Source organism: Lepidochelys olivacea (genome assembly GCF_965140295.1).
Source record: "Lepidochelys olivacea isolate rLepOli2 genome assembly, chromosome: 2".
Classification (NCBI taxonomy): domain Eukaryota; kingdom Metazoa; phylum Chordata; order Testudines; family Cheloniidae; genus Lepidochelys; species Lepidochelys olivacea.
In genome coordinates this window covers 182,676,340-182,690,501 of record NC_140412.1, presented here as the reverse complement: position 1 = coordinate 182,690,501, position 14,162 = coordinate 182,676,340, and positions in this window count along the sequence as shown.

Below are 14,162 nucleotides of genomic sequence, written 5' to 3'. Positions count from 1 at the left end.
GCACGTTTTGTAAAATTTATTTGCTGAACAAAAAAGTCCAAGGACTTTTACTTTTTTTTTTTTTTTTTGCCCTTGCATTTTTAGAACAACACACTAATAGGATTATTCATCTAATGACCAAAATCCAGTTGAGTTTCTGAAAACTTGGGCTCAGTTTATCTTTTGGGGTTTGAATACAATCCTGAATTCAAACCAACAGACCCTTGTGGTTTGCCTGTTCCCGCATTGATTCTTCTGTCCAAATAGTATTCAGCTAAGACAAAGAATAACAAAATTTCTATTTTTCAAGGAACTGAATTTCACTTTAATAATAGTATGTGTTTTCTTCTCTTCAACATTTAGTATACAGACTGTATTAGTGGTTTATCTGAATGTTCTTATACTTGTTCTTGTACTACATATGAAAAGTAATTTACTGCCATGAACTAAGGAATGCTGAGCAGAGATTGTAATTTCCATGTGAAATCCTTTCAGTAGAAAAAAAAATTACAGTCTATGCATCATGCTTAATAAATATCTTTCCTTATCAAAATATCCTGTTTACAAAGTCTATATTTTTAAGAAAACAAGCTGCAAAGGTATTCGCACAATATATGGCACAGTTCTGTTCCAAACTTCTGTTATGGCTTTGTTTGAAATTAGTCTTGAGTTTGCTGTTGCTTTGTTTACAAGTACTTTTTGACACAAAACTTTCTGTACACTGGCTAACCTGTAACACAGCATCCTTCCAATATTTACACATTGTTTTCACATGCATGCTATAGTGGACTTAATGCCTTTGCAACCCTAGAGATCCTTAATTTTGCAAAGTGTGGATCATGTTTATTCATATGAATCATGATGTGACAAGTTCACTGAGTGCCCTCAATTCCTGTTAGAAGCTGTGAAAGATTTGGGGTTGTCGGCATCTCACAGAAGGCAGGATTGGCCCTATGATTAGCAAATGTGATCCAGAGCTTCCCTGTCTTCAGATACATCAGTTTTATGAAAACAGGCCATTCAGATGCTGCTATGGATCATGAATTAAAGACAGGATGGCATTGGGCAGGGGGTGAGACTAGATAACCCCTGTGGTCCCTTCTAACCCTATGGTTCTATGATTCTATAATTCATGTAAAGGTTGAAAGACATGGTTTGGTTTAGAGTCTGAAATCACTTCTCTAATTCATCTTCGTCTGTATTGTAAGTTCTTGCAATTTTATGTAATAAACAATGTCAGGAATTGCTATACCAACCCTCTAACTCCACATTCTTCCAGGTGAAAGGAAGTTTAGAATCTGAAATATCAAACACGGGATTAAAAATAATGTTCTGAAAGCTTATTTATTTTGGGGTCTTGGTATATCTGCTTTGCTGATGTCCTGTGTGCCCATATGTCTTAACTGTGACCAACAGATCACAGCACAGATATCTTGCAGTTTTATTAGCATTAAATGTAGAACAAGTGATTTAATTAGTAACAGGGTAGAAGCATAACACAGTTACGTGATTTGACCTGGTATCCTCTGGCAACACATCTTGGCCACCGTAGTCTGTACATCTGCTCTGGTCAGGAGCACAAAAGAAGTGCACAAAAGCAGAGATATATCCTCACTCTTTACTTGTTATTAAATACTGTGGTATTTCCCAGATGTTTCAATGTTGTAGGAATCTGGATGGGCAATATAACACACTAGGAGTTACACTCAATCATTGTTACAGTTTGAAATTTCCTTCATAGTCACTGCTTGTGACTACAGTAGCGCTCTCTCTCTCTCTATGCACACACACACACACTACATTTAAAGTTTCAGTCTAAAATCCAGTTACTAAAAAAGGTGGAAGAAGGGTTGAAAAAATTAACCAGTTATCATAATAAGGACTAAATAAATACCGAAGAGTCCTGGAAGGGATATAAACCCTCAGGCTTCAGGGCATAAGTCGAACACTAACAGGGGTTAGGAAGAAACTTTTCCTCTAGGCAGCTTATTTCATAACTTCCTATTACAGCACTTCTTACATCTTCCTCTAAAGCAGCTGGTATAGACTAATGTCTAAGAAAAGCTATTGAGCTAGAGGGACCACTGGTCTGATCCCGTATGGCAATTGCTGTGTTCCTCTTCAGTCTGCCAAAACAGCATTTTCCTCATGGGAAACAACCAGTCTGCTCCAATTTCCTGTTTTAAAGTTAATCTAACTTATTTATCTGCCCCCCCCGTCTCTAATATTTAAGACTTGGTATAGTGCGACTACAGTATATTTCTGCCGTGTCTATCAGCACTGCTGCAGTGCTATATTTTCATTATAAAATCTTTCTTTGGAAAGTCATAGCACCTGTTTTTGAAAAAAAACAATTGAGTCCAGAGGAAAATTACACAGATAACAATGTTTGGTAAGAGCTTTTAATTCATCGCCTGGAGCAGGCTAGAGAAATGGAATGTTTCCTTAGCAGGAATAACCAGTCCAGACCATCCTTCTCAAAACACTACCCACAGAAGCTGTCCAGCTGGGTACTGACTGATACTGTATTCAACTAATGCAACATAAGCTACAGTCTTTGTTCTGATTATGAATGCTATTGGCCAATCTGTGAGCCTGAGAGGAGGACATCAATATGAAGCCATTACTGCAAACTGATTGAGAGCCCAATCCTAGCTCTGCTGAATTCACGTAAGTATTTTGCCATTGATTTTGATGGAAGCAGGAGCAGGCCCAAGCTCTTCTTTCATTGGTGGTGAATGTCACAATAGCACAGCTAGAAATAAATATTAGTCCTAGTTATATTTTGACATAAATAATGAGGGTCACTCAAAAGTGCAGCTCTCCCGGGTAAAATTTACAACAGGATGTCAAGGAAGACAGTAGAAGTATACTGTGGTGCACCATTAGTCAGTTACTTCATTCCACCTCAGAAGTGGCTGCAGCTTAACGGGGGGGAAGGTTACGTTTTCTGTAGACCCTATTAGCCTGAAAAATTCCAAACCCTTGTACAATCTATAGATGTATAGGAGTTACTTCACTCACTCCTGAAACAGTCTCATTTCCAGGATGGAATATGGCACCTGCTGAACAGCAACAAGCATCACTATCCAATAGGACAAGTTAAGAAGAATATCTTCTTCCATCTGAAACTGTGGAAGGAACCTATTTGCAGGAGGAAGGTTTGGTAAGCAAAATGCAATGGACCAATTTAGAATTTGGTCAGCACAGCAGGCTGATGCCTTCTATTCTAAAAATTGGCACAGTTCTCCTCAATAAACACACCCGTTATTAGTGTCTCGGTTTCATGTGCCGTGCCAAAGATGGCACCTCCATCAGCACAATGCCATCTAACATTCAGGGATGTTGGCTCGTTATGGATTCAGAGGGAAGAGTGCCACTTATTGAATGTACTCTCAGCACCACTGCCTAAAACGCCCTGAATTTTCCTTAGGGGTCGTTCATCCACATACTAGCTAAGACTAATCCTATTTAGCTTGCTAGTTCTGATGAGTTGATGTGGCAAAGTTTACAATGTGTTTTGGAACATCTAAATCTGAAATGAAATAAATATCCTATTAGTATTGTATTCATTTACTAGTATTGTACTATTCCTTAATAGATGTACTATTTTAGCTGGGGAATATGTTGAGAAGTGGGTCGATTAATGATGTTAATCCAATTCATTAAGAGGCAAACATTCAATAATTAATAGTTACTTAAAGTGCCCACAACATATTTTAACCATGAACAGAATCAATTGCCAGACACATAAAGGAGTTTATTGTAAGTATCCTTCCCCTGATGGTACAGTGAGGTGGAGACAGTTGGGATCCATAAATATCAGTTTATTACATATATTATCAAGTGGGGTGGGGGCTGTTTTTCTAGGAGCCTGAATAGAATTACTTCTCTCTGCTATGTTGTTAATTGTAACCAGGAACTCTTGCTGAAAAACACAAAGTTGCACGTGATGTGATTGAATATGTAACAATATAAAAAAGAAGAGTACATGCGAGTAACATATTTGACTTCTGTGTTTAGGAGCTACCTAGATATTTTGTTTACAGGGTGGCAAAGACTGGGCGTTTATCTTGCTTAATGGAGGCTGGGCAACTTCTTTGTAGAAATTATACATGAAGGTGTTTGTGGCCATGGAGGACTCCCTAGTCCTAGTGGCAGAATCAGTGTTGTTTTGCTGTGCAGGAAGAGGAGGGATGGGGTTTGGGCAGGAGTGTGCTTTGCTCAGCTATTTGGGATTGTATTGTGCATTTGGCCGTAGGACTGTGACTGGCCCCAAGATTGTGACTGGAAGGGATGAGAGAAGGGAAAAAATAGACAGATCCTAGGAGGTGCTGAGTGCACTCACCCATTTATCATCTTGCAAGATTGAAACTTTCCCTTATTGACTGCTTCACAGAACTGCAATGACTGTTGTCCCAGGACAAGACGAGGGAATGTGTGTCTCATCTGGACAAGACAATTCCCCCAGAATCAGTGGGAAGAAATCTTAAGACACCAGCCAACCTAGTCTGCAGGTTGGCAGCAATGGGCAATAGAAGAAGACACACAATGGAATGCTTGAGTGCGGCCAAAACAACGACACATATACACAAAAATACAAATAATTTGTTCCTGTAAAATATTTTAAATCATTTACTGTTGTTGTTCGGGCTTGTTCTCTCTCTCACATCCCCACCCACTCACCTTCCTGGTTTTATACAGTGTCCATTAGAATATTAGGATCCTAATAACGTGTGGTAGGACTGCCAGAAAACCAACAGTTTTAATTGATTTTTGCTTACTAATTCCTAATTAAAGATCAATAGAACTGATGACCGTACCAATTCTTTTCTGACATAATTATTAAAAAGGGTGAGAAACACAAGGTGTAAGGTTATGGGGCGGAGTTGAAGTAGTATAGCGTCTTATGTACTCCAGGAGGCACCACTTGTTTTTATGAAAGTACACCAATGGTTTTTTTTTGTACCAGCTCATCTGATTTGGCTCATCTTTCTTCATACGGTTCAATTGTTAATCTGATAAAGGCATCAAGCCCCTCAAAGGCTTTCATTCTTTTATTCTGGTCAACTACATTTCTATAAATGGGGATTTGCTTTTGCAATCATCTGACTAATGTTAAAAAAAAAAAAAAGTTTCCCATTGAACATAAAATGGTAATTTCACTGATCCACCACAGTTCGTAGATGTATTTTAAGGCTCTGAAAGAAAGCAATAGTCTAGCTTACAGTAAAATGAAGACAGCATTTTGGTTAAACATTAGCAATACAATGTAGCTATTCTTCTCTCTGATGAATAACATTGCTTCCAGCATCAGAAAAATAATAAATGTCAAACCAAATGAGTTCTAAAATAGTACTTTTCTTTAAAGGGCTGTGGCCCAAGTATGTCATCCAGCAGAAGAAAATTGGTAGCTGCATTGGTTTTTTGTAAGCCAGTTACGGAGACAGTGAACTGGTACCTTTATTGGACTAAATTAAAATTAGATCTGAGCAAATAATTCCTAGTGAGTAACAGAGCTGATGAATTGAACCATGCTTTTTGCTTATTAAGGCCAACATTTTCAAAACTAGCTACTAATTTTGGGTTTCTCATATACTGAGTTCCCAGCTTGAGAAATGTATTGAGAGGTCCTGATTTCCGGACATGTTCAGCACACCCTGACTTAATCTGGAATATTTTTGACAGCCAGGCCCTATATGTCTCACAGTGGACACAGACAGACCCAAAATTAGAGGAGCCTTTGGCCCTGATTGTCCATTGTTCATATTTTTCTCAAGTTATTAATATGATTGCCCAAATCATTTCTTCAAATATTTCTTGTTCTCTACACCACTGGTACTCAACCAAGGGTATGTGTACCTCTGGGGTACACAGAGATCTTCAGGGGTTACATCAACTCATCTAGATAGTTGCCTAGTTTTACAACAGGCTACATAAAAAGCACTAGCCAAGTCAGTAGAAACTAAAATTTCATACAGACAATGATTTATTTATACTGCTATATATACTGTACACTGAAATGTAAGTACAATATTTATATTCCAATTGATGTATTTTATAATTCGATGGTAAAAATGAGAAAGTCAGCAATTTTTCAGTAATGGTGTGCTGTGACACCTGTATTTTTATGTCTGATTTTGTAAGCAAGTAGCTTTTAAGTGAGGTGAAACTTGGGGTACGGAAGACAAATTAGACTCCTGAAAGGAGTACAGTAGTCTGGAAAGGTTGAGAGCCACTGCTCTACACACTGTTCACAAGCAAGTTCATTGTGGGTATTCAATTATACAAAATGTGAACTGTGTTGTTTAGATTTTAGGTCACATGTAATTGTTTCTGTTCCTCGATTGGACTTGAGTAACTTAAAATCAAAATTCCAGTACAAATATTCTTGTTTACAACTTTCATAATTTCCTTTCCATAAATATAGACTTTAAAACCTTAAGCCCACAAAGATTTATGCGTGTGCATAATTTTAAACATGTGAGTGGGCCCTTTGATTTGAGTTAAGCATGTGCTTAAATCTTTGCAAGATTAGGGCCTCTGAGCTGATCCTGATCATTGACCTTTTATTGTAGCTCTGGGTTTGTTTCTTTCTCTGTATTGCACTCGCTCATGTAAATCTTCAGGAGCTCCCACAATAACTGCAGCTGGAAGACAGATCTTTTACAGCCTGCAACACTTTTGCTCTGGTTTGTAGCTACTTATACGCCCAAATTCAGCAGTGTCTTAGAAGATGGGGTAAAATGTGCAATGGATGTAAATTGGTCAGAAAGTGACTGTACGTGGCACAATCGTACGCCATGCACTGATTCAGCATTCAGTGGGTAAGGTAAATGGGAGTCACTTACTCACCAAGAAGGTGCAAAAGCAGTTTTAGCAAGAAAAAAACAACAACAACCAGAGGGTGTAAAATAGAGCTGCAACCTGCCACACCTTCATTTCTTATACCTACCTTTTCATTGCTTAGTTATATAGGGCCACACTATTGCTGGTTGCTGGCTCTGTGCAGAAGTTGGGGCTGAGGGATGTGAAGGTTCAGGGGACAAATCCTCATCGGATATAAATTGTCATAGCTTTGTTGAAGCCACTGTGGCTATGACAGTTTACACCAGCTGAGTAGCTGGTGACCAAATGTAGGCAGGAGAAATAGAATTTGGAGGCTCATGGGCCTGCACGTCTTTTGGCCTAGCGAGCGGTGGGTGTCCATACTGCACTTTCGAGAAGGGTGAACCTCCACTTCCAGAAGGTGACTCCCCTCTGAGGAAACAGCTGATAGCCAGCTGCTGCCAGAATTTCTTCTTATTCATCCAAAGCTCTCCAAGGACTCCTTCTGCTATGTGAATCTCCCTGTCTGACATACAGCAGCCATTGGTATAAAGTCATAGACTGGCCCTTATTGACTTATTTTACATGCTCCCATTACTTACAGCACCAAGCATGCTTAGTAAATAATAATACACACTAATGCCAGTTTACATCACACCTGACAGTGGCCCTTTGCAACCATTCACAGCACTCTTGAGTGTGCTCCCCCGGGGAATTGCTATGTGTTATCACAAATTTTCTCTTTTGTGATAGGAATAGTATAACACCGCCATATTTGTGTCTAGCTCAGTCTCTGTTCTGTATCCACTAGGGCCCACATTTTCAAAGCTGACAGTTGATTTAGTTTTTAGGTGCTGAGCTGGAGACAACTTGGCCAAACACCTGCAACTGCAAATGAAATGAATGGGAAATCAGCACCAAGGAAACTCAAGCTGGGCACACAAAAACTGAAGGTCCTAAAATTAGGGGCCACTTTTGAAAATTTGGGTCTAAGTGAATTGCTCTGGCTGTATTGGGAGGGGGGGGTCCTCTGTCTATCCGCATAGCATATCTTTACTGACATTAATATTCCATTGTATTTCTTACGTGTGTGAACAAATACTTAATTTGCCTCACCTGTTTTTTGTCTGCATAGAGAGACTAAACTATAGTTTCCAGATACCTGTTTTCTTGCTTATTTCTTCAGTCTTCTCGTAATCCTTTTCTGCACTAGGGCCAGCAGCAGAAAGATCCGCCTAAGACGTGTGCATTTTATCCCGCATATATCCTGTCACAATTGCTTTAAAAACCTTAGAGACTATTTTAAAATAAATGACCACTTTTTGAAATCCTATAATTATGAAGCGGAAGGGTGATTGCTATCCTTGGAATGCTTCAGAACAGCAGAAAAATTCCTCTCTTTTGGAAATTGTACTGTCTATTCATCCTACTGGAACTGATCCAAAAAATGGAGTATTGAGAAGTTGCCAGTGGTAAGTACTCACTGAATGCTAGTTTGAGCAATGTATTGCATGTACTGTCACTTCCCAGAATGTTACAGAAGTCAATTAATTACCATTTGGAAGGGGGTTAGTCTTGGTGTTTTCTTTTTTTGTTTAATAGTGAGATGCTTAAAGATGATCTTCAGAAAGTACAATTATGTTCATGTCACTGTACTAATGAAACCAGACACAGCCCTCTTCTTATCCCCACAATTCAGTGCTTGATAGTTTGATTTTATGTTATATTTTAAAACATAAAAATGAACACATGACCTAAATGAAGAATATGCAGGGAATTAAATATGAATCTCAAGGAACGCACATGCAGTATGCTGAGCGGTACTGATAACATCCTGTGAGCAAGATCAATATCTCAGTCCTGCAATGTGCTGATTGCCTCTTGCAAAGTGCTGTGATCACCCAAATCCACGTGAAGTCAATAGACTTTGCGGGCACTAAGGTAGCATCTTGTAAAATGTCTTCAACAGACAGAAGGATCGAGCCACATGTGATTTGTAATGCCAGATAGCTTGATAGATTTTAAGGGGCTTTGGGGCAGTTTCTCTTATTATATCTAACACTTGGATAAGAAATACAATTTTCAGTTATTTTTTGCTTCGCATAGCTTTCATGCAACCCGTGCCCTGAATCTATAGACTCCAGCCCCTACATTGGTGTGCATCTGGCTTTCAGTAACTTCCGCCACACTGTTCTACTGTATTTTGCACTTTTTCAGTGTGCAATTTTGGTGCTTATGAAGGAAATGTGCTCCAGGAGGTAAGTCACTGAACTATAAGTTGGGTGATCTGTGTTCTGTCCCTGGCTGCTATTGACTTGCTATATGACCTTGTGTGCCTCAGGTTTTGGGTGCTCGATCTAAAGATAACTAAGCCCACATTTTCAGAGGTACTAAGGACCTACAACTCCAACTGAAGTCAGTGAGGGCTCAATGGCTATTAGCCAGGATGGGCAGGGATGGTGTCCCTAGCCTCTGTTTGCCAGAAGCTGGGAATGGGTGACCGGGGGCGGCGGGGGATCACTTGATAATTACCTGTTCTGTTCATTCCCTCTGGGGCACCTGGCATTGGCCACTGTTGGAAGACAGGATACTGGACTAGATGGACCTTTGGTATGACCCAGTATGGCCGTTCTTATGTTCTTAAGATATTCTGACAAAGTTTTGGGGTAACTGTCTCTGTATTTCCCCCTCTGTGGTCCACTACAGGAGAGGCCAGTCAGGTCTCAGGTTTCTAGGCATCACCTGTCTCTGGGGGGGGACCCTTCTCCCACTCCTTTCTAAATGGGGGTTTTTAGGCTGAACACATCCCTGCCATCCACCTGATATCCCCAGCAAGCCAGTCTGCCAAAAGGCCAAACCTTGTGCGTTGCTTTCTCTCAGAGGACAATGACAGTGTTTTTACCAGCGATATCACACAGCTCTTCCAAGCAAGCATATTGATTCACCGGGTATTATAGAGAAAACATTCATATAAAAAATAAACAGATTGAAACCCACTTTAAACATATCAGAAATCATCCATCTTCCACACGGGGAGTCTGATAGGCCAACATCCCTTCCAACTCTTCAGCAAACGTTGGGGCCTCGTCATGTCCATTTGCTGAATCAAAATGAAGGCACTGTGCCAGTCCAAGCACATCCTCTTCTACCAAAAGTCCTTTCTTTGTCTCCTAGTATCTGGAAAACTAAACTTGAGCCACTGTATACAAACCACACTGGGGTAGTACCTCTCTGGAGTTGTTTAGTCTCAGAGACCCACTTTAATCATTCCCCCCCTACACTTTTAACTCCTACAGGAGTTAAACTGCTCATAAATTTAGTACAATGGTCCCCAAAGATAGTGTGGAGTTGCAATAGCTGTCAGTCTCGGTATCTTCAAAAATCAGGCCATATTTGTCCCAGCTTGAGCACCCATAATGTGAGGCACCCAAAGTTGGTGGGCATTTTTGAATGTTGGCCATAACCTCTCTGTGCCTGTATGTACTTTATACATTTTTTCACATTAAGGCCCTGATCCAGCAAACACTTGCATGAATACCTTTTCACGCATGATTTGAATAGTCTTGTTAAACTGATTAGGGCTGCTCATATATATAAAGTTATCCAGGTGTGTAACAATTTGCAGGATTGGGGCCTAAATTATTTAGTCAGCTAGCTGGGTGGTCAGTTTTTAAAGTGTTCCCAATGTAGTAAAACTGTTTTGTTTAATAGTAGCTATGTTATTTACTATTAAAATTACCATAAATGTAAAAATTAGAATAACTCCCTGCAGGATGCTCTGGATTTGATCAAAAAGTATTAACAAAGTCAGACTGAACTTTATGACACTGACTGAAAAATAGTTTTATAGGTTATTATTCTCAAATCTAATTTCATTAAAAATATGAATTCACTTCTAAAGAAAGTTTATCATTAAATAAACTTTTATAAAAATCAGAGAACTTTGAAGATCTTTCTTTGAGAATTCAGAGTCTATATTTAAAGATAAAATAAATAGCACATTCCACATGTAAATACATACCCAATTTTAAAGTCTATGAAACCTTAAACTTGTTAGTTAATTGTTTTATATCAGTCACAAATAACTCAAATGTCACTCTTGAGTTTAAGCTATTCATGTGTTACTAATCTCACTTTTTTCTTTATCCGTTTTTCTATATTTACAGATTTGCCCCTGGGAAAGAATTTAGGGTTTGGGCCAAAGCATCCTGAAGACCTCCATTCTATAGAGGCATTGCAAGCCCTGTTCCAGCACAGTTAGTGATCCCTTCATCCCAACCTGACTGAGAAATGCTGTGGCAGAAAAGAAGCTCAGGCAAACCACACCGACTTTTTTAAAGAACATTTTCCTTTTCCACAAGTTTTTATGTAGAAAGGGATGCTCTAGACTTTGATGAATAGTAGAGAAGGGAGTTGAATATAGCTATTTTCCTTTCTTTAGTGTATGTAACTATTAATTTCTAGTTCCAATTTTGTCTGCCAGAGTCCCAGATCCACTCATGTATTGCATAAAGCACAGCAATTAGAGATGGAAAAAAACAATTAGATCGACCTATTCATCCCCCTGTAAATGCATAGTGCAGTCACTCAATAGGCCATATCAGGACTTGATCTAAACCAAAAGGCCAACAAGATTAGGGTGGCAGGAGGGATTGTAACAGTCTTTATTTTGTTTCTGGCATAAGATTACATATATTATACTACTTCAAGGGCAGTAAACCTGAATGCATCTAGCCTTCAAAGTCAGATGAGTTAAAAAAAAATAGTAAATCTTGAAAATAAATCAAGAGAGCATTTTTTTTACCCATGTAGGAATAAAACATTGGCACATTTGTATTAGATTGTTACAAACAGAACTGTGGTTCGGGTTAACTGTGGAAGCAGCTCCCTGTCTGCTCTGTCATATGGCTGCACAGAGCTAAGCCAATGGCTCCCAACACTGCCATCTGCCAGCAATTCTAACACACAACAGGGTTTTGTCTTTGCCTGTTAATATCAGCAAACCACAACTTTTTATTCTATGACTTAAAATTAATCAGCCTTTTTGTCCTCCACTCATTTGGGTGCAAATCAGGAGACCAGTGCAAACTTGGCACGAAAGAGAAGAGAACCAGACTCAATGTATTTTATTACTGGGGCATCAGCTCAGCTCAAAGAGTTTTTAAACCTTCAGCTGTCAGTCAAAAAGACCCCATAGAAATTCTTCTCTTCAGTACTAGCCACTGAATGAAGAAAAGAGAGATGTGAAAACTGACTTTAATATATCCTGAAAAATAGTCACTTGATCTACTGAGGCTTTTAAAACCTGTATATGACTTCTCTTCGGCAGGAGTAAGAGCTACTGCCTTTCTGCAGTTGCAAAAGGCTACTGCTGCTGAAGTTGCATCCTGTAAGGAGGAGAACATTGTGTTAAAATAAACTTCTTGCCTTGTTTCTTATGCCATGGTGACTTCCAAGCGTGTGAGGAAGCTGTCATTATACAAAGCTTCCATAATAATCTAAAATAGCTTAACCTTCCATGCTAGAAAGCGTTTCTAGATTGCGCCTCACCTGTGCCATTTGTTAGCTCATTTAATATCTGGAAAAATGTAGACTTTAGTCTGTCCTGCAATTTCGGAACAAAGAAGCACCTCATTCACGTCACTTAGTGTGTTATTTCATTAACTCTTACCCTTTATCAGACCCACCAGATGCTCAAAGGTAAAACTAACACAAACACATGTAACTTACACAAAACACCTTTTATTATCCCTGGAAGACAAACTATTTACAGCAGCTAAGTAACAAAAAGAAATACAAACACGTTCCAGCTTATTCTGTTTGTTTTGTCTGCGGCCTATTTAATGGCATCCGCTAGCACTTCTAGTTAAGATTGCATCAGCATTTCTCTTATCATACCCAGTTTTCTGGGCTCTGTGAGTGAGAGATGTAAAAGGACAACTATCCATTGTCTCCATATTGACGTGGTTTCCCACCCCCCCCAACCCCAACTAAATCAAAATCACTTTTCTAGTTTAATATATTGAGGGGGGTTTTATTTGATTTTTTTTGCATTTGTATAATTAAAAATTGTAATGATTTCAACAATTAAATTTAGCAAGTAACCCATCCCTCTCGGGGAACAACTGCTTTTTGGTTTCCTGTAAACTATAACTAAATCAACTCATGTATGTAACTTTGAGATATACCTATACATTCCTTGGACATTGAATAGTATTCATAAGGATTTTTAATACATCACTATGTATTTTTAGAATTAGATGTTGTGTAAATGCCAGATGTTTGTTCAAAAATGCCAGGATAAAAAGTTATTTGGTATTATTTACTAATATTTATTCAAGAAAGTGGCATTGGCAAAGGCCCTTTCAGGGCTAAGATGTTGGTAGTATCTTCATTTCTGGCACTCACACTTAATTTAATTGGATTAGTTTCTGTGTAATTTTTGGTCTTGACATAGTTTTCAGCAAACCATTGAGTATTCACTGGATCACATATGAGTTTATTTCTCTGATTATTTCACGGGAGTTGGAGCTATATCTTCAACTCCTGTTATGTATTTAGGCCTTTCTCTGTGTTTATAGGCTTTCTGTCTTGGAGAACAAATACTTATGCAAGAAGTGCTGCTCCTTCTTAAATATGGTGTAAGGCCCTGACCATACAAATGCTTACAAATGCACTTAACTTGAAGTACATGAGTAGTCCCACTGAAATTAATGCACTATTCATGTGTTTTAAGTTAAGCACGTGTGGAAGTTTTGCAGGGTCATAGCCCAGATTAGTAGTACTCAGCCATGAAGACCTAGACAACCACTTTGCCTTCTAGTGGAATCACACAGAGAGCCACAGAATAGCTAACGGGTGATGTCTTGCATGACAGGGTAATGTTTACATGATGACAATTCATTATTACATCTCATTGTTGCCATGTGTTGATGAACCACCACAATGAAAATATCACCAAAAAAGTTGGAATGCTATGCCTTGATTTTAGTGGCTAAAGATTACTAATAATTTCCTAAATAAGAATTTGACAGCATCTGACAAATCAATAATCCACATCTTAACAAATATCTACCACCCTCTCTTTAAATACTTATTAAAGCAAATAACTCGTCTGGTTAACAATTTCTGTTGATCTTTAATAAAAAGTTAGTAATTAAAATACCTATAAAAGCATCATATGCATTTACTCTGTACATCATCACATTTGCTTTTTAAAGGACTGTAAATACATGGTAATGCAGTGGAACAGAACTCTGAAGCAGCCTATTGTGTCCGTATCCATAGCCTTCTACAAAAGATTTTTCCTAGTGATATATTTCCTCCTTTATTTGGAAAACTACTAATTTGAAAAA